This window comes from Alosa pseudoharengus, unplaced genomic scaffold, assembly GCF_046254945.1.
Source record: "Alosa pseudoharengus isolate Yale_2024_CS ecotype anadromous, Long Island Sound unplaced genomic scaffold, YU_APseudo_1.1 YU_APseudo_1.1_scf_7, whole genome shotgun sequence".
NCBI classification, from domain to species: Eukaryota; Metazoa; Chordata; class Actinopteri; order Clupeiformes; family Clupeidae; genus Alosa; species Alosa pseudoharengus.
Genome location: NW_027468859.1, coordinates 6,104,621 through 6,127,774, shown reverse-complemented (window position 1 = coordinate 6,127,774; position 23,154 = coordinate 6,104,621). Strand labels below are relative to the sequence as shown.

Below are 23,154 nucleotides of genomic sequence, written 5' to 3'. Positions count from 1 at the left end.
CCCTCCATTCTCCACTGTGCCTGTTCTGCTTATCCAGGACCAAGGATGCAGAGGACAAGAAGGGTGTGCTATATATGACTGGAATGGACAGATAAGATCATTTTTTTTTTATGTTTGAGGTCCACACAATGGGGCCCTTACACAAAGGGAGTTGTGTTGATCCAGCATCTTCCACACCTCCCATAACACTCCTGACTCCAGCCAAATGTATTGCATCCTCCTTACCAGATAGATAGATAGATAATTTATTGATTCCCAAGGGGAAATTCAAGAATGTCACCATGTCCCTCTTATAGGTGTACAGAGTATATGGAGAGCTGTCCATCCCTTCATAGTGTCTTTTGTGTAGTTCACACACAATTGTTGTTCAAACTTTGGAAACTGAAATCTTTTTATTTTTTGGAAACCTAAATGAGTGCCAGACCACCTTTTTATGTTGCAGTGTCACCATACCTTTCTCCCAGTCTTTTTTGCATTTGTTCCTGTTCTTGTTTTAAACACACATTGAAAACTTAACATATCAGTCATCCTTTTCATGCTGTAGTCAGCCGGCTGAAATATAAGTTATAAGTATTTTATCGAAACAGTTGATTGCTTATTGAGTTACAAGTGTGTTATTGAAACAGTGGGTGTCTTGCAGTATTGATCAAACTTTCACATTTAAGTTTTTATTGATTCTTATTTAGCCTGTTTTTGACATGTTTATGGCTAGTCTTAAAATGTTACTACCAAGGCTTTGTGGTGGCCACCTTTGATTTAATGCATTGATCAAACGTTTAAAATTTAAGCTGTTAGGCTACTGAATGCTATTTATATATTTGATAGACGTTTATTGCTAGTCTTACAATGATCAAAACTGTGTGGTAGATGGGGGGGGGGGGGGGGTGCACCTTCATCTTCATCTCACCAAACGAACTGAAAAGGACACTGGATCTAATGTCCACACACAAAAAGGATACAAAATGCATAGCCTACGTTTTGACAATGTAAGTAAAGTATATGTAGCGTGATACAGGCAAATGTAGGAATCCATTAACAGCATATGTCCAGCAAGGAAACAAACGTTCAATGTTAGAACTACCAAAGAACATATTTTAGATCGATGTTGCAGACCAATTATACTCGCAATATGTAATTGACACTATAATGTAAGCATATTAACACGTAATAACACTCATTTTTGTTTTGTTGTAATGTTTCCCGTTCAATAACGCACTTGCTGCTGTCTATCCCATTGAAATAACACTACACGCAAGAGCTGTTTGGAACTGTTGAAGCGTACGTGAACCACATGACCGTGTGGCGGCGACTTCAAAGAGTGTCGCAACTCTCTTTTTCTATGGCTCTGGTCCTACCATGCCAGTGACGTCATTGAAACTGGCAGCATTCTAATACTAACAAACGCAATTTTGGTGTTGCTTAAAAAAAGGCTACGTTTTGATTTTTTTAATTACATTTTTAGTGTCATTTATTTTTAATTGTCATAATCAACACATTATCAATGTTGATTCTTTCAGTTCAGTTCATCTTTAATAGCAATTTAGCCCACCGTCTTCTATGCAATGCTTCTATGTGGCAACAACAATTCTTCAACAATCGTTAATGTTTTGTTAAATGCACATGCAGAGGAGGGGCAGCGGGCTCCTTACGAGAGAGAGCGAGGCGGGGCAAGGAAAGGCTGCGTGCGTAAAAAGCGCAGCTCAATGAAAGGATTTTATCTTATCTTTAATTTAAATAGTACAACATAGAGCATTAGGCTAATGTGTGGCAGTTGATTTTGATTTCATGGCGCCCCGCCACAGATTAGTCAACGTATGGGAAACACTGGGTAAAACAATGTGTAATGCTTTGTTACAATCTGGCTAGTAACAACTGCTAACAATAGCCACACACGGTACAGTTGGTTGACAAACAGAACGCAAACAGCTTGTATGACATGACGTCACTCACGAGTTACGAGTTCGCTAAAGGACAAATCGAACAGGGCACAAGACCTGGACCTATGACAGGAGCTATGTCAAAGACTGATTTGTTTTATTTTCATTTCTGTAAATCCAGTTAAAGGGACACCAGGCAAGCCTGATGCTTTTTCTCTACGAAACTCCCCCTTGCTCGGTCTGAAGCTCTTTTCCTTTTCTTTCCGTCTTCCGTCAAGGGATTTCGCTGCTTCTTCGCCGGCTCTGCCATTATACACACGTTTGCAACAATCTCTAGCGTTTCGTTAGCCTGCCTCTGTGCTGTAAACTGATCCTGTTTCGGTCGGCGGGTAGGATACACCGAACTTGCAAGTGGGATATTCTTCCTACAGACAGTAGGGGCGAGCGAGAGAGCCTTCATTCGCCCCGTAATGAGTCATTTAACCATATACCGACTTACGAAGATGATTAATTAACACGAAAACGTTGCCTGGTGTCCCTTTAAGGATTACAATGGTTAACATTCACTACTGCTTCCTGCGTCTTTCAAGTATAAATCAAGATGGCTCAACAGTAGCCTACAGAGGACCAAGACAGAAACAAAGCAGTTAAATACAGACGACATATTGTCGCACATCCCAGCAGTTCATGTGGATGGCTCATCCAGATACGGTGTGTATGTGTGTGTGTGTGTGTGTGTGCAGTGTAGCTCATGTGGGTGGAGTTGCAGATAGCTGATCGAAGTTTGTGTGTGTGTGTGTGTGTGTCTAGTTAATGTGTAGTGTAGTTAATGTGGCTGGCAGGTGTAGGTCTGGTCTGCGGCGCTGGCTGAATGGTAATGCTGCTGTGATGACCTGAGAGGGTGACCCTGCACTCAGCCCCTCCCACCTCCCACACACACTCTCATTAGGAGACTGGGTTACACACACTCTCACACACTCCCTACACACACTCTCATTAGGAGACCAGGTTACACACACACCCTACACACACTCTTATCCACTTCCTACACACACTCTCATTAGGAGACTGGACCAGCACAAGAAATACATTAGTAATCTCCAACCCTCCCTGTCTATCTGCTTCTCTCGCACTCTCTATCATTGCCTTTTCTACTTCCTCTCTCTCTCGTACTCTATCGTTGCATTCCTCTTTTTCTCTCATTCTCTACCACTGCTTTCTTTTTCTCTTTCTCTCTCTCTCCCATTCTCTACCACTGCCTTTCTCTTTCGCTCTCTCTCTCTTTCATTCTATACCACTGCTTTCTTTTTCTCTTTCTCTCTCTCTCCCATTCTCTACCACTGCCTTTCTCTTTCGCTCTCTCTCTTTCATTCTATACCACTGCTTTCTTTTTCTCTTTCTCTCTCTCTCCCATTCTCTACCACTGCCTTTCTCTTTCGCTCTCTCTCTCTTTCATTCTATACCACTGCTTTCTTTTTCTCTTTCACTCTCTCTCCCATTCTCTACCACTGCCTTTCTCTTTCGCTCTCTCTCTCTTTCATTCTATACCACTGCTTTCTTTTTCTCTTTCTCTCTCTCTCCCATTCTCTACCACTGCCTTTCTCTTTCGTTCTCTCTCTCTTTCATTCTATACCACTGCTTTCTTTTTCTCTTTCTCTCTCTCCCATTCTCTACCACTGCCTTTCTCTTTCGTTCTCTCTCTTTCATTCTATACCACTGCTTTCTTTTTCTCTTTCACTCTCTCTCCCATTCTCTACCACTGCCTTTCTCTTTCGCTCTCTCTCTCTTTCATTCTATACCACTGCTTTCTTTTTCTCTTTCTCTCTCTCTCCCATTCTCTACCACTGCCTTTCTCTTTCGTTCTCTCTCTCTTTCATTCTATACCACTGCTTTCTTTTTCTCTTTCTCTCTCTCTCCCATTCTCTACCACTGCCTTTCTCTTTCGTTCTCTCTCTCTTTCATTCTATACCACTGCTTTTTTTTTCTCTTTCACTCTCTCTCCCATTCTCTACCACTGCCTTTCTCTTTCGCTCTCTCTCTCTTTCATTCTATACCACTGCTTTCTTTTTCTCTTTCACTCTCTCTCCCATTCTCTACCACTGCCTTTCTCTTTCGCTCTCTCTCTCTTTCATTCTATACCACTGCTTTCTTTTTCTCTTTCTCTCTCTCTCCCATTCTCTACCACTGCCTTTCTCTTTCGTTCTCTCTCTCTTTTATTCTATACCACTGCTTCTTTCTCTCTCCTCCTCTCTTTCTACCATGATTGTCTTTCAAAACTCAATTTAAGGCTACTTTATTAGCAGGACTGTTAGTGTTGCCAAAGCTAGTGGCCTTTATATGACAATTAAAGCAACACAATGTAGTTGCATGTTTCTGATGCACACCCAGTACGCCTGGTATTGCACTATGCAACAGTGTTGTCATGGGTAGGAGTATGACCCTTTTAGACAATCTGGGTACATCTTTAGCATGAAGTATGTTGAAAATTCCTATGTTGTGTTACTTTATATTCAGCAATGGGAATAAGTATTAGCGCGAATATAAAGTTACATTATCTATTCTAAACAGTAATAATAATAACATTCTCTATCACACAAATATTCTTTACTTTTCTCTCCCTGTGTCTCTCATTATCTTTCTTTGTCTTCCTTTGTTTCTCTCATCCTCTCACACCCCATCTCCCCATCATGCTCTACCTCTATCGGTATTGTTCTGTCCATCATTTTCTACCTTCATCTTTCTCTCTTTCACTGTTGGACTAGTTCTAGTTCTGTTTGAATTATTTATCTTTGTCTCATTCCATGCCCAGACTTTGTTTGCTATTGTAGCACTCTAAACCCAGATTTAGTTGTAATAAATATGTTAGGTGGTCACTACTAATGTTTGTGTGTTTTGTGAAAACTCTGTCATAACTAAAAGAAATGAGTTGATTGTACTATTTAAGTGAAATATACAGTGCACTGATCATGTTAAGCAGAGACAATGATAAATGTTATGTTTTTGCAAGGCAGAGGAGGGGTCTAAAAAAATTCTGCCCATCAATAGTTCCTCCTGCTTCTCAGTCCAGATGAATGACTCCATGCCTCCTGCTGCTGTGACAAATAGGCTACTACATCAAATGGTGGGTGAACTTTCTGATGAACTTGTTGAAAGATTAAAATTCTGATGAAATAACCGAAAATTATGTTCAGTTTGACCAATAGTTAGCTAAATGTTTGTTTACGTGATGAACGTAAGTAAGGTAACATTAGCTCCGTTGTTAGCATGCTAGTAGTCTTTCGGACAGTTAGCTCATGGTAGCTACCTTCCAATGGGTGTGTATGCCAGATTATAACAATATCACATATGTTTTCGTGTAAATATACTTGTCTTGGTGCTACTAAGTTTAATTCAGACTTTATCATTGAAATAGGTGTTTCTGTCTGTGGACAGTTTTAGCTAACCATAGCAGCACATGTTGGTTAGCTTTTGGCTAATGTTAGCCGATGTCCATTCACTTATTTGTTGCATTCATAGGTGATATAACAAACTTTTATTTCAACTGTGTAAATGAACATGGACTAAAAAAATTTTTTCTTATGTTCTTTTTTATAGGTTCTTCGTCTTTTTTTATAGGTTCTTCATCTACAGTGGATGTGGAATATTTATGAGTTTAAATGTTGTTTGTTCATGTTTTATCAATAATAAAAGGCATTCCTATACATTGTGATGAATTTCTTTTCAATTTTTAATAAAACAATTAAATTAATACAGTACCCTAATCTTAAAATAAAAAAAACAATAGGCCTATCTACAGAACTTAGTTCATATTTTAATGAATTTGTTAGCATGCATTTTAACCTAGTTATTTTATACAACTGCAACTTCTGAAACAATAAGTTAAGTGAACTAAAGATTTTTAGTAAAGACTACTAATGTAAGCTTAATTTGTCTACAGCATCAACATAAGGTTGTTAGTTGACACAACTAAACATGTTTAGTTTTATGTTTTGTAAAAACTAGAATGGTTTAAGGCAATCGGTTTCCACGCAATTTTCTAGTAATGACAACTAGTTCGGGTTTAGAGTGAGTGATTCCTTTGCTTTATTTTAGTGTCTTTCTCTCTCTCTCTCTAGACTTATCACTTGTATTGTGGCATTCGTTGCCTCTGTATTTCTTTTTTATTGTGTCGTTCCTCTCCTTCCTCAAACCCATTCTTCCTTTCTTTATCTGACTCCATCCTGTGTTACTGTAGCAGTTTGTGTCAGTCTTTCAGTTATCTTCCTACATGTTCACCAACGTTCACCAATCTCTCTGACTCTGACCCCAAACACACACACACACACACACACACTTACGTGAGTTTTTTTATGACCCTGTAAAGACAAACATATCATTCAAATACACACTGAGCCCCTAATACTGGATCACACCCGAAGATTCCCTTTTCAAAGACAAGGCAGTCTGCTTTACTGCCCACAGAGGAACAGAGCCGGTCCTAATGTACATTCAGTCCTGATCTGGTTCAGTGCAAGCAGGTTCAAGCTCATCAGATCAGTGCTGGGTCTCACTGCTACAGAGGCTGGATCTCAGAGCGTCCATATTTCTCTCTGTGCCGCCGTTGCTACAACAAAAAGTTGCTCCCTTGCAACGCATGCAGCAAAACAGGAAATCCTCCACCCCTCCCTGCGCTCTGTTACCCCTGCCTGTAAATCAGATGTCATTTCAAGTGACACCCTCTCCCCCAATAACCTGCTTTCAATTACAGCAATTAATCTAAGTGCTACCTGTGTCAGCCCAGCGGTATGGGATGCCACCCAAACGCCAAATTACACCGATTACAGAGGGAGCGATAGCACCGCGCTGCTTTAGCCAGTCTTGGGCCTGTAATTATTTATTTTTGGAGAGCAATTTGTTCTAATTGGAAATGTCAGGAACAAATGTCTCTTGCAAACAAAGTGTGCCTAATTGCTGCCATCGTCAGCGCAGCACACAATGAATGCTGTGAGGAATGAATTGGACTGAGATGAGATGCATACCTACACTCACACAAGTGCGCACGCACACACACACACACACAAACGTGTGCGCGTGCGTACAGGCACGCTCGCACACATACACACACCATCTAAATGACAAAGTGAAACAAAAGAGTGGGATTTGTGAAGAGTGTTTGTGTGTGTGTGTGTTGGGGATGGAGGGGGGGGGGCAGAGATTTGATCTCTCCTTTCAAGCAGAAAACAAAAAGACACACTGCTGCCAGGCATCAATTCTCAAAAGATGACAGTTCACACAAAGTTCAGAAATCCAAAAATCTGTTACTTATCTGATTCATCTGCAAACATTACTGAGCTCGGGCTGAGAATAAGCCACGTTAGAATAAGCCTCAGCTACTATTTATACCATTAATGCTGAATATTTTCATTACAACAGAAATTATTGCAACACAAAAAATAAGATTTTCAACTCATCCGAATGAAGAAGTATCCCAGCCAGCATTGTTTAGTTGACTGATCTGTGGAATGACCTGAGAGATGTAGAGTTTGGGCTCATGGTTGGACAGGAGCCACGTTCCCTCTACACCGCCAGCTTTCATGCGCCTGCCTCAGGGTTTCACACAGTACGTGCCCCCCATCTGATGCGGCATCATCTGTATACACAGTGGCATATACTCAAATGTACGCACACGCGCGCTGCACGCACAAACGCACACACACACAATGTTTGGACTGTGAAATCTGCACATGTTACCCAAGGCATGGCACTGCAGCTGGGTGGACCACTATAACACCTTATTACTGTGTGTGTGTGCGTCTCTCTCTCTCTCTCTCTCTCTCTCTCTCTCTCTCTCTCTCTCTCTGTGTGTGTGCTGTATGTAATCCATTTGCTGTTATGTAGTATGTGATGCTTTTCACATGCATGGGTAAAATGCATTGAAGTCCAACCATTAGTCCTGTGTGTGGATATGCATGTGTGCGTGTGTGTGTATGTGTGCGGATATGCATGTGTGTGTGTAGGTTTGTTTGTTTGCTTGCTTAACATTAAATCCGGTCTGGATATGTGCCCCTGTGTATGTGTGTACAAATTCTCATTATATTATGACACTGTGTTTGTGTGTGTGTGTGTGTGCGTGTGTGCGTGTGTGTGTGTGTTTGTGTGCATTCACAAGCATATATGCCTCAGGTCATATAAGTCTCACATTGAATGTGCCGTCAAAGGTTGTGTATTTGTGTTATTTGTTGGTACTGATTTGTGATAATTGTGTGTGTGTGTGTGTGTGTGTGTGTGTGTGTGTGTGTGTGTGTGTGTGAGAGAGAAGGAAACTCAGCGTGAGGGTGTATGTGAGTGCACTATCAGCCCTATAGCATAATACTATCCAATAGCCCTGGCTGACATATTGTTCTCAAAGCCAGTGGGTCAGGACAGTATAGCTCTGGCCAACTCGTTAGTGAGCTTTGGCTCATTCCCAAGGGCGAAGGACCGGTCAGCCCACACGGTAATGGAATCCGTCATCTCTCTCTTTTCCTTCTCTTTTCTTTCTTTCTCGTCTACTCTGTTAGCCTGGTTAGCACGCAGACCTTCTCAATTACAGTAAGAGTGGGTCTGGACAAGGTTCACTGACTTACGGCTTCCAGCAGGGGCGTAACTAGCATTGAAATTAAACTTAAATTGGGGCATTTAACTCTTACCAAATTGTTTCAGAAGTGCAGCAATCTTGTAAACAAAGGTTTTAAATGCAGTTGTTTACTCAATTCCAAAAGAAATACACATCCATGCCGGATTAGCGATTGTATTTGCGTGCCTGTGTTTTAGGGACATTGGGAATGGGCTTCCATGGCCTCTGGGCCAGATGGACCTGCAGAGCAAATCCCAAATTTTGCCAAAGGCTACTACTCTGTCTTCTCTTCTCTTTCATCTCTTTTTTCATTCTTTCCATCTCTCCCTCCTCTCTCCCCCACTCTGTTTCCTCATCTTCTCCTCTCTATCTCTTTCCGCCCCTCTATTGTTTCTTTGCACTTGTGCGCTTTTGCGATGTTGACAGCTTCTGCAGAGCTATGTGGTGTCTGGGGCTTCTTAAAGGTGCGATTTGTAGGATTGTTACCGAACGTTCTGTAGGCCAAAATCAAAACACTGGTGAACGTTCTCAAGACTACCAGACGCGAGCCTCTTCTGGGTTGCCAGATGTAATGAAGACTTAGCTAACGTATTGACCTGCAGCTGCTTAAACGTTTCTCCAACCATGACCCAGCTACACATTAAGGAAACAGTGAAAACAAAAAATACCTCTAACCAACGTAACATAGCTGAACATTTAGCTGAAGTTAGCGATGCAGATGAAGTTTAGCCTAGGCTACCTGTTGTGGAGAAATATGGCCAGCTCTGCGTCAGACTTGATATTCTTCATTTGACGAAGACGTCACCATCTCAGGAAGCTCCTCCGATGTCCACTTAATTTGTTTCTTGTTTTAATTTTGGAAATGTACCTGCCTCTCGTAGGTTCATAACTACAACTGACAGCTGTTGACAGTTGGCCTTTGCTAATTTGGCAACCCAAATAGGAGGACGCGCTAGCCCATTATTAATACACTATTCTAGAATTAATCGTTCAAAACATAAACGAAAATTCCAAGAGATTCCGCCCCGTAACTCATTTTTTTTCATGGGTTTTAGGAGTTTTACGGGTTAGAGTAGTGTTGTCAAATAAGCCATTATTTCAATTCATCGTGTTTCCTTACACTCTGACAACATATGGTGATCATTTTTGGAATGGTTACAGTTTATTTTCCATTATTTCCTACATACTGGACCTTTAAGGAAGTGGCATACTCCTGGCACATTTGAGCACGTCAAAGACGTACGTCATTGACACGCTGTCACATATGTTGGGAGGCACACGACACCCCCGCATGCCGCGTTGATGACGCTACTCTTGTCACACACCACGTACGCACGACACAGACGCAGGACTAAATTCGGGCCCTTAGAATTTAGTGTATAAGGAAGATGAATGCAATCAGCAGAGTAACTATCAAAGGCAAGGTTGGTCAGTTACAAAGCTGTTATGTTACATGGACAATGTATCAGTATAAGTATTGAGAATGTTGAATATTGAAAGAAGTGAGAATGTCTGAGCGCATTCAGAAGGTTTTGATGTATGTGCTGTAACGCTTTATGCGCCATAATAAATAGAATGGAAAAGAAGTTATCACTGAACTGTTTGGCTCTGCTTTACAAGTTATGTGTGGCCCTCGCTGTTTTCTGTGTAAGGTCACAGGGGATGTGTGTGTGTGTGTGTGTGTGTGTGTGTGTGTATGTGTGTGTGTGTTTGGTGGGGTTCATCTAAAGAGCAGCAGATGCCTACAGCTGTGACTGCAACAGTACTAAGCAGCTCTTCAAAGGAACACACATACACACTCACACATGTGCATATGCATATATGAATACACCCACACACACTCTCTCTCTCTCTCTCACACACACACACACACACACACACACACACACAGACTCAATCGCACATGCGCACACACACACACACACACCCAAACATAAGCTTTGCCAGTGTGGGTAAATGCCACATCTGGCTTGATGGTGTCAGTGCTCCCTCAGGAGGACTCTGGCCGTCTGTGACCACCAAAACAAACTCTTCCGTCTGATGGTCAGCATATGGCCACACACACACACACACACACACACCACTCTTTCTCCATCACTCTCTTATTCTCGTTCTTTCTGTCCCTCCACATTTTCTCTTTCACTCTCTTCTCTCTCTCCTGCCCTAGCCGTGTCCCACCCGCCTATATCTCAGCTCCTTTTCATTTCACTGAGATGCTAGTCTGGCTCCTCTCAACGCACCTATGTTTCCTTCAGCCACCAGGGTAGGATGGTGGGCCAATCAGTGACAAGAGGGGATGACAGTTTAAAGATTGAAAGTGCCAGTGGTAAAGGGTAGTAGCATCAAAGAGTTGCAGTTGGAAGAATGTGTTATACAGCAAATGTGTATATATATATATATATATATTGTTTTCTGACAGCTGATTCGGTTTATTATCAGTTTGTAAAGGTTAGGTGAAGAAATGTTATTAATCCCTGAATGGTTAGACTGGACCAATGATTTTAAAGTTAACACAAATTCGCTCATTACGATGCTAAGGTTGGAGACATTTCCCAATTGAGAGTACCCAGACTCTCGTCACAAAGTAAAGAAGTTTAATTTAACAAATTTACATTTCTGTACTGTATTTGCTTTGGCAACACTATTTCTTTTTGATCAGTCATGCTGATGAATCTTACTGAATTGAATTGAGTGAGTCCTTTGCCCCTTTGCTCTCTCTTTCTCTCTTTATTTCTCTCCACACACCTCTCTCACTCCCCTACCCCACCCTCTCTCTCTTTCTCTCTCTCTCTCTCTACTCCCTGTGCACGGTCATGAAAGGACAGTTATCGTGACGACACAGAGTTTGAATCTTTTCCATTGTTGTCTGTAGACCTTGCTGCTTCCTGCTGTCTTCTTCATCGCTCGGTCCTCCATGGCTCCACACTCCTCCATCTGCCTCACCCCATATTCTCTCTTCCTCTCCTGTCTAGAGAACCTCTCCTTCTCTTCCTTCTTTATCTCTCCAGATTCTCTCCTCTTCTCAGCTCACCTCCTCTTTGCTACAGCACTGCACTGCTCGCCGACCAACACCCCACAGTACACTATGCAGCACAGGCACGGCACAGTGCAACACACAACCGAGGATAACACAGCACAGCACAGCACAGCACAGCGCAGAGTAACACAAATCAACTCAACCAGAGATAAAGCAGCACAGCGCAGCGCAGAGTAACACAAATCAACTCAACCAGAGATAAAGCAGCACAGCGCAGCGCAGAGTAACACAAATCAACACAACCAAAGATAAAGCAGCACAGCGCAGTGCAGAGTAACACAAATCAACACAACCAAAGATAAAGCAGCACAGCGCAGTGCAGAGTAACACAAATCAACACAACCAAAGATAAAGCAGCACAGCGCAGTGCAGAGTAACACAAATCAACACAACCAAAGATAAAGCAGCACAGCGCAGAGTAACACAAATCAACACAACCAAAGATAAAGCAGCACAGCGCAGCGCAGAGTAACACAAATCAACTCAACCAGAGATAAAGCAGCACAGCACAGTCACCACAGGCAGCCGGTTATATTATTGTAGGCTGATTGCTGCTGCTATTAGTAATATATCAATTTGTTATAGGCTAATGTGCAAACAATTGCATTTTTGCAAATTCTAAATATGTATGGAGTATTCGCCTGCCGAAAAAAGGGAAGTATGGCACTCAAACTTAAATCAGGGATACCGTAGTTGTGTTATTTCTCTTCGAACATAGCCCAGATAGCAAAAATACACTGGGATGGAACTGGGCCACACCACATAATCCAGCACAAATCTGCTTAATGGACCTGACCCGGCATCCAAACGCACATCGGTCCAAAATTGATCTGGATCTGATTTAAGGATCTGGGGATCACTGACCAAGAAAAACCTGGTCTATAGCGAAAGGCGCATGTCACGAGATGTAAGCTGCCCTTAGCAAGCAGTCCTAAACAACTTCTCTGCAGGATAAATAGCCTTAGGATTGTTATTCAGTCAGACATTATTGGGGTAAGGGTTGCTTTTTTCAGGCAACGTTTTTGATTGTAACTGTAATGAATTAGCAGTTTAAAGTACAGTATATGCTGTTTGCATTCTTCCTCACTGGTCCAGCAAGCTGAAGATCCTCTCTAGCGTCACCTATATGGTCTCCTCTGAGGAGTCACATGGAGGTCCTCTTTGCAGTGGACAGGATCTTACTCCAACTTACTGGGCCATTCAAGGCTGTTAGACTGCATCTTCAAATGATGCGATAGCCCACACACACACACACAAACACACACACATATACATCCCACAACACTGTGGTTGTCCCCCCACACTCCATCATTGGTGACCCACTCCTCTAAGCACGTCCTCCATCCCCTGTGTCCTGCCGATGGGCTCTTGCGTCTGAGTTATGAGCCCAGCGGCTCACCAAATTAAATCCAATCGCGTCCAGCAATGTCTGATGATCTCAGGCGGACTGCAAGCCGAGTTAATGAGAATCAATACCTGCAACACAGAGGAATAATTACCCCCAACCAACAAGAGCTGCTCGCTTTCATTTCAGTGCTACTGAAGTGCTGGGTTTGGGTGAGGATGCTTTAAGGTATATATTATCAACAAAATCTCTTTGCTCAGGCAGCAAAGAACATCAACCACTTCACGAGCAAGAACAGCACAAGAACTTTATAGGCAAAACAGAATGTCACAGGAACTTTACAAGGAAGTCAGAGCACATTACATTACATTCGCAAAAGTTGGATTTTCTGTTTCAGGTAAAACATTTACGTTACATTTTAAGGTCCTCGAAAAAGGAAGAAATGCACTCATAAGCCAGGAATAAGGTAGCCTATGTATGTTAATGTGGATGTTAAACAATCAAATTTGAATGAAAATTATGTATTTTCTACAAAAGCCCAATGAATAGTGTTCTTGCAACATAAGCACAGTATATCTAAACCATGGAGAGACATCATGATATATGGATATGTACTTAAATACCACATTAAGTATTAAGATGGGACTATATCTTTGATGTGCTGTGTGACACTCTAAGTCCTGGATGGATGCTTTATATCCGGTTAAATTAGCATGATAATTAAATTTTTAGATCAGAACATCACCCATCAGTCAGCCATTTTGCTGTTGGGCTCGGGGCCCTGTGGCTCTTTAAAAGCCTTCCTGGGCTGCGGCGCCATCGTAAGTCCTATTCTCCTCATTACGAAGTAATTACTCCTAATTAAACCTCTATCTCCTTATTTCCATCAGGCTTATCCCCAAGCTGCCCCGCCATTCTTCAAGCCCCTCTCTCCCGCTCGTGTTATCTTTCCCTGCTCTTGCTCCTGCTCCGCAACTCTCCCTGTCAACCCCCCCCCCCCCCACACACACACACACATTTTACCCTCTGCCACTACTCTGTCACTTTGTGCTGTGACCCCTCTTCTGTGTCTTTTTCAGCGCTGTATCCTCTCTCTTTCTTTATATCTCTCTGCTCTTTCCATTTTTCTTCTTGCATCCTACCATGCCATTCTCTCTTTTTAAAATCCTGCCATCCCAACTCTCTCTGTATCTCTGTGGCTCTCCTCGTGTTCCCCCTCATCTCCTTCCCCTCTCTCTTCTTCTTCCCCTCTCTCTTTCTCTCTCTTTTCATGCCATTCCTCAGCTCAGTGGAAAGACAGAGAGAGAGGGAGAGAAAGAGAGCATATTTTTTTTAAACTAACTGTAGCCTTGGTAACACGCTCGGAGTGGAGTTGTGGGACTAAGCCGCTTATTAGTCAGAGGTGGTCGGAGACTGCTGGGGAAATGAGACATTGAGCGATTAGGTGCATGAAATAAAGTAAGAAGCAACACTGGCAGGAGAACTCATGCCATATTTATGACAGACTGTCACACCTGGCCAATCAAGGACAGAGCCTAAGTCTCCTCTGTTGGTTTTAAGCCTGTGATATGCTGGGCTTGATTAGCAGAACAGACGGAGATATGGAGGTGCGTGGTCTTTACACTGCATCAGTGCTGGGCGGCTGTTTCATGTTTTCTTTCCCACTGCGCTATTATTGCTTTACGGACATGAAAGCCTTCTGACAAAACTGAGTAAGGGATTATGGGACTCTATTTCCTCCAAGCCACCTGTCACTCACAGGAGGTCAATACATATGGGGGGAAAGTGTGGCAATTTTCACATGGACAGGCTTCTTTACACCTCACAAAAGCAAGGCACGTCACTACGAATTCCAAAATATGAGCGATAAAAAAAGCATGACGTAAAGCTGGATTGTGTGCGTATATTGTTTCTGTGATATATTATACTGTACTTCTCTAAATGCATTGCTTACTATATGACTTCACTAAGCTAAGTAACAATTTCATAACCTCAAAAGTGAAACTGTTTTAGAATCTGAGCGTCTCATGTTTTTAGGAAACTTCTCTGCTTGTGCCTTGCGTGCATAAACCTGAGGTGTGTCGTAAAGATCTCGATTTTGCCTCATTCATCATTGTTGCATCATTCAATCCAGTGCCAGGAGATGAAAAGAGTGTGTGAGTGTGTGTTACGCTGCCTTTCACATGTCTTCACTGCATGGCAATCCAGAGAGTGAGTCACTCTACTCGCTCTTCCTGACGACAGCCTATGAATCAGCTCTTTCCTGATCTCCCCCATCAGGTCTCTGACACATTCACCTCAGTCTAGCATCAGTATGGATTTGCCCCTGCCCCCGTCTCAGGCCTCAATTAACCCCCTCCTCAGCCCTTGCTGACACTAATTGGGAAGGAGCATAACAATTAATCAATAGAGCTGAAATGACATTGGGAGAAAAAAAACACTAATCATCTGCTTTCTTTGTTTGCATTTGTACTCTTGCTCTTTCTGAGCAGGGAGGAAAGGATAAACTGGCTCACTGAAGCTCACTGTTGTCTGAAAACCACCCTGATTATACCACAGGCTCACAGTTTCAGTGCAAATACTTGCTCTTTGAATTTAAGTGGTTCCAGTGGTTGACCCCTACCAGAAACAAACATGCCCCTCTACTCTATACTCCAGTGCACTAGACTGCAGCTCAAACATGCCCCTCTACTCTATACTCCAGTGCACCAGGCTACAGCTCAAACATGCCCCTCTATACTCCGGTGCACTAGACTACAGCTCAAACATGCCCCTCTACTCTTTACTCCAGTGCACTAGACTACAGCTCAAACATGCCCCTCTACTCTATACTCCAGTGCACTAGACTACAGCTCAAACATGCCCCTCTACTCTATACTCCAGTGCACTAGACTACAGCTCAAACATGCCCCTATACTCTTTACTCCAGTGCACTAGACTACAGCTCAAACATGCCCCTCTACTCCAGTGCACTAGACTACGGCTCAAACCTCTACTCTATACTCCAGTGCTAGATTACAGCTCAAACATGCCCCTCTCCGCTATACTCCAGTGCACTAGACTACAGCTCAAACATGCCCCTCTACTCTATATTCCAGTGCACTAGGCTACAGCTCAAACCTCTACTCTATACTCCAGTGCACTAGGCTACAGCTCAAACCTCTACTCTACACTCCAGTGCACTAGACTACAGCTTAAACTCTCTACTCTATACTCCAGTACACTAGACTACAGCCCAAACATTGCCATCTACTCCAGTGCACTAGATTATAGCTCAATCATGCCCCCTCTGTAACTAAGTCCACCAATGCACCCTTCTGTGTTTTCTGTTCTCTGCCCTTCTTGTGACTGTGTCTTTCCCAGGGGAAGTTATCTCCGTAGGGGGCTCTCAATTGAGGAGACCTGCGAGGTCACACGTCCGTGAGAAACCCGTTTAATAATACAGGAAGTGCAAATACACTTCCATTATTCATAGAGAAGCTGAGCAGAGCAGGTCTGCTGCTGGTGATGAGATATACAGGACCAAAACAAAGGCCTCAGAAAGGCGCTGGATAAACAGTGTTGACGACAGCACAGCTAGCAGGACTTCACAAACACACTTGGGCCCTCTTTGCTTCCGTGTATTTCATGCTTGGGTGGGGATATGTGCTGATAACACAGTGCCTTGCTTGCACACACACACACACACACACACACATACCTGCAATCACACACACCGACACATGCTCACACATATAGATAGACACACACACACACACACACATTAGGAGCTGAAGGAACAAGCAACATGCCACATCAGCAGACCACGCACACTAAAAAAGTTCACTGCCGGAGAAGGGATGAGGACTTTTAGAAGTTTCTAGAACATGATTTGCGGGCGTCTGAGGATGGCTGGCTGAGCAGACATGATCTGCTGAGTGCCCAAGGTTCACCACGCTATTCAAAAAGAGGAAAGCTTGTACAGCTTGGCAGCTCACATCTCTGCTCTGTCTGTACACATCTGTGTGTGCTCTATAACGTATTGTACCTGAAGGAGAGTATTTGTTATTGCATGAGCAATACATTTCACTGCACAACCTTCATTTTCCAAGATTAAAGAGATTTTATTTACCATTTGCGCACGCACAGACAGTACGGTGCATAGGATTTTTTATACAAAGCTCTTAGAGTCAGCATTTAGCTTTTTTATATGTCATTTATAAAAACATAAAAACCCATCTCTATTATCTATCTATTTCTATCTTAGCTGATGATGATGTTTGCATAGTGTCACTTGTAAAGCACTTTGAGTGGCCTTGAATAGGAACATGTACTCTGTAAATAAACTTGGTAAGCCATTACCAACTTGGCATTCACACCGTACGACCACGTCGAGTGCCTGTTTGAGGAGCCGTTGCACAGCAGCATGTGCACAACGCATGTAGTGTGTGCACCTGTCCTCCAGATCTCCCAGCCTAGTGCCACCTTCACCAGCATTCCCCATCCCTCGTCCTCCAAATCTCTCACACTGTGTCCTAACTGCAAGCGCCGCCGTGGAGCGTCAGCGACAACATCAGTTTGTTTTGCTATCAGTTTGAATGTCCTATGTGTATATGAAGAGACTCGGTACTGTGCAGCGTAACATTCTGAGCAGAACTTTTGTCAATCGCCCGTTTATATTTTCTTTCTGTCGTTCGCGTTGAAATTGTATTTTGGACGATAAACATGACGCAATAGAATGGCATATTTAATGGGTTTGGTGAGGACAGAGAGCATTCGATCCTACGCGACAGTTGGACGCTCACATGCAGTTACAGTAAGACGAGCTGTCCACCCAGTGCTGCCCCAAACCGGCGCAGTGCTCTAAAGACACGCTCCACCCTCACCTCCATCTCCTCTTCGCTACTAATCCTCTAAACCTCACCCAGCAAATTTCTTTATGGAGACTCTCCATCCACCTCTACCCCCCCCACACACCTCCATTTAACAGTTGTCCTCCAAATCTCCCAGTCTGTTGATGCCTCCACCCAGCCCAGTGCCCTGTGGAGAGTGTCTCTTGACAACTGCTCACTTCTTTGCAAGTGAGAGATTTAATTGGACACCTGCACAGGCGAAAGACAGCCCCAAAATAGCTGCTCTGTTTTCACACTGTGATCTGACCAGACAGAGGAACAGAACCTACTGAGCGTCCCACCCCACCCAGGGAGAGCAAGAAGTGTGTGTGTGTGTGTGTGTGTGTGTATGTGTATGTGTGTGTGTGTGTGGGCCACAACAACACCTCTGCTCCTCTTTCTTTTTGTGTTTGTGTTATTGTTGGTGTCTTTGTCAGTGTTTGTCACTCAGTGATTTGATGCATTTGATTTCAGTGCTGACACAATATACTTTGTGCTGACACAATATACAGCATCTTTAGCAACAGATTTCTTCAACTCTTATGCATCCAAAAACTATATAGGTTCTTTTCTGCCATGTGCAATCACACTGTATAACTCATCTGCTTTTGCCAGGCCTGACACTGAGCTAGCCTGGCCATCCCTGCCTAGAATCTCTGCTCATTTTCATTTCATTGAGATACTAGCCTGGCACTTGACAATATAGTAACATTTCACTTTCTAGTTTCGAAATTGAAAGTGGCTGTTGTAAACGGTAGTAGCAATGCCTGCAAACATAAAAAAAAACATGGATGTGCGTATCCTACTTTTTATAAAACAATTGCAGTCGGAACAATGTGCAGCAAAGTGAGAGTGAAAAAGCAAAACATGAGAAGATATGAGAAATATGTTCTCTCTCTAGTCCCCTCTACTTCTGACACATAAGATAGAGTGGATCCATTGGAGTGGGGCTTGCCTTCGGATATCTGATTCCCTTCTCTGAGCGGTCTGTGTGAAGTTGCTGTTGTGTGTCTCATCCTGTCTCTCTCTCTCTCTTCCTCTCTCTCTTGGCACCGTAGCGCTCGCCTCTGTGATGTGATGGTGCTCACGTGTGTGTGCCTGACCAGACTGGGCTCAGAGGAGCTGCCAGGGGACCCCCCCCCCCCCAGCGGACCCGGACTGGCTTCATCAGAGGAATCTCTGGCAACCGGATCAGAACGAGCGGTTTGCCCAAGACGGCATTATCACACTCCGAGCTCCAATCGATTGGCAGGAGTGTGTCGAGAATGTGTGTGTGTGTGTGTGTGTTGGGCACTGCTGGGTTGTGGGATATTCGATCCATATCTGGAGGGGCGCACAGTTTGCATGTCACGTGTGTGTATGTGTGTGTGTGTGAGAGAGAGAGAGAGAGAGAGAGTAAGAGAGTGTATGTGTGCACCCACAGGGCATTGAGACCACAAATCACAAAGCATGGCTGCATTCAATTAAAAATTTACACTTCACTGTTTGCAGCAGTCAATGAAGACAGAATAAAACATGATAGTACGTTCTGTGCTTTGCCAGGGGATTCTCATGGGTTGGTTGGCTTTGTGTGTTTGTCTCTGATGTTGCTGGTGAGTCCAAAAGGCTGGCATGGTTTTCATCTACAACCAAGTTAGTGATTGTGGTTAGTAAAAACTGACTCTGTTCCTAATCTGACATTGATCTAGAAGATTTTAGAAGCTATTTAAGGGGTTCTACTCAAGGTTTCTACCAGTTTTTTCCTTGCCACCGCTTTGAGTAGTTTATGTGCGATGCCTGAAGATAAGGTCCAGATGGCATGTGCACACTGAAAATGAGATGGACAGTTTGTTGCTGTTTTCCCAGAATTTATTCACAGTATTTCACTTGCCTTACTCAAAGGTATAAACCACTTAAAGGCTTTGGTACCCACATTTGACAAAACAAAGAAGTAAGAGCTCTCTCTCTATTCTCTCTCTCTCTCTTTCTCTCTCTCTATCTGTCAGTTTTTCTCTAGCACCCACTTTTCCGCTCTACAGTCATTCTGTGCTGATGTCTTTGAGGCCTGTATCCTCCCCCTCCCCATACATCTTCATTGGCTGGGACTACGGCTGAGCAGCTATTGCTCAATAATTGCTGAAATTTAGAAGCCTCCGCTGGTTGCCTTCAAACAACGCAGAGCCTTTGATTCTGGCATCGGCTTCAAAGGCCACTCAAGTGACAATGAGCGATGAAAGAGTCCAGGCTTGGGGTAATGGGGGGGGGGGGGGGTGCAGAAAAGCAAAGGCTGCTTAGAGTGTTAAGACATCATTTGTGCTCTTTTGTCACAAGGGACTGCAGTTGAAGACAGCAATCACAGCCATACAGTTTCTCCATTCTGACTTCACATGTCTTTCATGTTGACTTTGTACCCAAACAGAACAACAAAAATGGAGTGATGTGTGTTAAAAGAACATCTGTTACATACTCACAAACAACACGCATCACCGCTCTCTAACTGTAATTTACGGCGTTTGCAACTGGAAGAAATCAAAAAATCAATGGAAGCACAAATTGGTTAAGTCGTAATGTGATAATACTGTTTTAGGGTGCAACTGGGCTCTTTTTTGCCATAGACAGTAAAAGAAAGACAAGCTGGCTGCACTAGTTCACTTTTTCAAGAGAGTGGTAGGACTCGGAAATAACTTGTGACATCAGACTTAACTGTTTTGAATAGAACCATGCAGCCTATGTGCATGTGATGACAGTCCTTGTTATAACCTCTCTGTACACTTTCAAAGTTTACAATACTTCAGTTTGTCTGGAGGGACCCTATCCACACTACCACCAAAGTGTAAGGAAGTGTATTTTGAGTCTTGTCAGTGGTTTTTTTGAGTCTTGTCAGTGGTTTCAGTGGTCAGTGATTTATTTTGACGTGGCTCCATGCCTGCTGCTACAGGCTATAAACCATTTTGTTTATAATGCAAGCAGCGATCTAGCTCAAAACATAATTTTGTTCGCAAACAAAAGTTTGAACGTGTTTTCCATAAATAGACCCCAGGTTGTTTTAACTCAGGATTATCCTGTAAATTAAATCCTGTAAGTTGTTCCATGTATCGTATTCCATGCTAGAGTGTATTGAGATCTGAGGAATTTGGAGGCCAAGTGACCCTTGAACTCGTTGTTGTGTTCCTCAAACCATTCCTGAACTATTTGTGGCAGGGCACATTATCCTGCTGAAAAGACCACTGGCATCAGGGAATAGTGTTTTCATGGAAGGATGCACATGGTCTGCAACAATGCTTAGGTAGGTCATACGTGTCAAAGGAAAACCCACATGAATAACAGAACCAAGGTTTCCCAGAAGAAACCTGCCCAAAGCATAATACTGCCTCCGCTGGCTTGCTCTCTTGCCATAGTGCATCCTGGTGCCATGTGTTCCCCAGGTTAGCGATGCTCACGCACCCGGCAATCAATGTGAAAACATGATTTATCGGACCAGGACACCTTCTTCAGATCCAGATCTGATGCGCCTATTGTTGGCGCTTTCGGCAGTGGAGGGTCAGCATGGACACCCTGACTGGTCTACGCAGCCCCATACGCAACAAACTGTGATGCACTGTGTGTTTCTGACACATGTCTGTCAGAGCCAGCATTAACTTTTTTTCAGCAATTTGAGCTACAGTAGCTCGTCTGTTGGATCGGACCACATGGGCCAGCCTTCACTCTCCACGTGCACCAATAAGCCTTGGCCACCCATGAACCTGTCTCTGGTTTACCGTTATTACTTCTTTGGACCACTTTTGATAGGTACTGACCACTGCAGACTAGGTACACTCCACAAGAGCTGCAGTTTTGGAGATGCTCTGACAGTTGTCTAGCCATCACAATTTGGCCCTTGTTGTGCCCATTTTTTCCTGCTTCTAACACATCAACTTTGTGAACAAAATGTTCACTTGCTGCCTAATATATCCCATCCACTGGCAGGTCCCATAATAATGAGATAATCAGTGTCATTCACTTCATCCATCAGTGGCCATACTGTAATGTTATGGCTGATCGGTGTATTATCGGCTTTAATACCACACCCATATTCAAAAATGTGGGTGGCTTGAAGAAACAGAGTGGCTACACAAAGGGAAGTGAGTAAAATAAATGAATGTTTTCTTGTAACTTTCTCTCTTACACACACACTACATGCAACACAGCCAATTAGGGTAAAGATCACTTAATTATTCATGTGGGTTACAGGGTTGTGATTGGGCTGGTAAAATAGCATCTGAGCATATTTTTTGACAGGCCACCTTCAATGTTAAAATCAGAGAACGAAGAAAAATACTATGTTTATCTATTCCTTGTCATCTTGTTGCATTTATGAATGCAGAAATTTATTAGAATTTATTTCCCCCTGACTTCTCAAAGCTGGCGGAGACAAGCTGATCAGTCTCTCGTTTCATCAATCATTTGGTTTGGTCTGCAGTGTCAGTACTGTCTGAAGCATTAATTCATTCTCCCCTCCTCACACTTATGAATGCACTTGATGAATCATCGGTGACCTAAAAAAGTGGGGGAAGATTCCATTTTCCCAAGGCATGGCATGCTCATTTCATTTAATTTTTCAGAATTTAATTCCAAATTCCTGTCAAGACCGCAAAATCAAACACTGACTCAATGCAAAATGACACATATAAATAAATATATTATATAATAATAATAAATAACCATGCTATGCTTTCACCCCTCACTATAACAATACAATTATGGAAACTGGTGAAGCACACAGCTTGAAAATACAAGTTGACACGAGTTGTCATTGTGTGCCACCTCACTGCAGACCATTCAGAAAGTTTCCACTGAAACAAATTGACTTCTATTTTCAAATTAAAACGACTTGCCGTCCTACCGTCTGAGGAGAGCCAGAGAAGTCAGACAATTATTATAGCGAGAGAAAGAGAGAGAGAGACAGCAGCAGCAGAAAAAGAAGAAAAAAATCCACTGCACAACCATTTCCTTAAAATATCCCCAGTCTGCTGCCAAGACTATTTTGTCAGCACCAGACACTCCTGAACATCTTGCGAAAGAAAGTTGGATAACGATTTCTTCATTTTACACAAAGTGTTCCCATTGACCTTACTTTATGGCTTCTGAGAGCCATAATAATGGTAAAGTAGGAAGAAACAGTTTATAGATAGATAGATCAGAACAGCATCTCAGTGGGTGCAGAGCCACAATCTTCTGTCTCCAAGCAGGGGTGCCATCACTTGTGTGAAAGTAGTATTGCCAAATTTCTTGCCAAACCCAATGTGTTGTATTTATTATATCGGAGAGAATACCATAACATAGCCATACCATAGCCTATAGGCCTACTCATAATAAATGAGCAATCCACATCCCAATCATAGGCCATTAAGTCACATTATGCTGTTACTGACTGCTGACAATTGTAGGCAGTGTTGTAGAAGTTCATATTT

At 43.0% G+C, this 23,154-nt stretch overlaps 1 long non-coding RNA gene across 1 annotated transcript; it reads left to right on the top strand.

Moving 5' to 3' along the window:
- Window positions 1–4,952: 4,952 nt before the first annotated feature.
- LOC143110189 (uncharacterized) lies at window positions 4,953–5,578 on the top strand. Its single transcript, XR_012984088.1, has 2 exons — window positions 4,953–4,998; window positions 5,472–5,578. It is a non-coding gene; the product is annotated as an uncharacterized LOC143110189 (long non-coding RNA).
- Window positions 5,579–23,154: the final 17,576 nt, after the last annotated feature.